Below are 1,394 nucleotides of genomic sequence, written 5' to 3'. Positions count from 1 at the left end.
ATTCAAATCAGGTGTGTTTGAGCAGAGAAAAAAGTAAAACATGCAGGGCTGCGGCCCTCGAGGACCAGGATTGCCCACCCCTGATTTAAAAGGAAATGAACTGAATTTCCAACGGTAAAAGATTTATTACCAAGAAACATCTATCAAACACTAARTTACTTATTKTTTGTGCTAATTTTATACATTTATTATATACAGTGGTGGGAAAAAATAGTTCCACTAYCKCRAAAACACTAACTCATATTTAATTCCCCTAATTCTAAAGCACTAATGCARTGAAAGTTTTATCCAAAGCTAATCCTAAAGCACTAAATTAACCCAGTCAGCCCATGAACATTGTTTACCAGACAACATGAGTCACATGTTGCTCTCAGACACACATATGAACAAAATGATTGACATCTTTCACCCTCAGCTGTTAACATTAATGTTGATCAATAACATTTATAAACCTCAGTTAGTGCTTCTAAATTTAGTTAGTGCTAATCCACTAATAAAATTTTAAATTAGCAAAAACTCTAAAGCACTAAACATGAAATTGGTTCTCCTATTAGTGCTTTTTAGGGGAACTGTTCCCACTGATTATATACAATAATATATAAACTTATAAATTTGCAGAGGAAAACAATTTTGAAGACAATGGCCTGCATGTTTTCATCCCTCATGGACTGAAGCCTCGTTATCTTTATGAAAAACAAAACTAGATTTTTCATAAGTCTTTTCTGATGTGGATGATCTCAGTGTATTTACACCTGCAAGAAGCATCATGAAGACCAAGGAACTGTCCARACAGGTCAGAAACAACACGGAGAACAGATCAGGGTTAGGTTATAAACARCTCAAAGCTTGAACATCGCACAGCAACTTTAAATTCATCCCTGCCACACCAAACCTGCTGCGAGAGAGAGATCATCAGAGCTGAAACCAAAGAAGAAAAGATGGATGGAGGAGGATCCAGAGGTCCATCTTCAGCAGGACTCCCCACACCCTGCTGAAGCAACTCTGAGAATCTCAGCTTGGAGACAACCAGCACCACCCAGCCTGAAGGAGCTGCAGCGGTTGGGTCATGAACCCTTCAGATGGACCAGGACCATGGGGATCCACTGCTGGACCTTCAWTCCTTCAGACAGGTGAAGACTGATGATGAAGGTCTGCACCGTTCTTCTGTTTCATCCATCCTCTTCCTCTCTGAAGTTCTCAGAGTCCAGCTGCAGCTGAGGCCTTGTTCCTTCAGTCACTACCCAACGTTCCTGACCACAGGTGAGGGTAGGACCGTACACAGCTGTATTTAGAATGTCTGATACCACTTTACACTAAGGCTCCCCTTATAAACAGTTATAAGGCTTATAAACAGTTATAAGCCTTATAAACAGTTATAAGGCTTATAAACAGTT

Source organism: Austrofundulus limnaeus, unplaced genomic scaffold (assembly GCF_001266775.1).
Source record: "Austrofundulus limnaeus strain Quisiro unplaced genomic scaffold, Austrofundulus_limnaeus-1.0 Scaffold367, whole genome shotgun sequence".
Classification (NCBI taxonomy): Eukaryota; Metazoa; Chordata; class Actinopteri; order Cyprinodontiformes; family Rivulidae; genus Austrofundulus; species Austrofundulus limnaeus.
The sequence above is the reverse complement of the archived record's forward strand: the minus strand, read 5'-3'. Positions refer to the sequence as shown.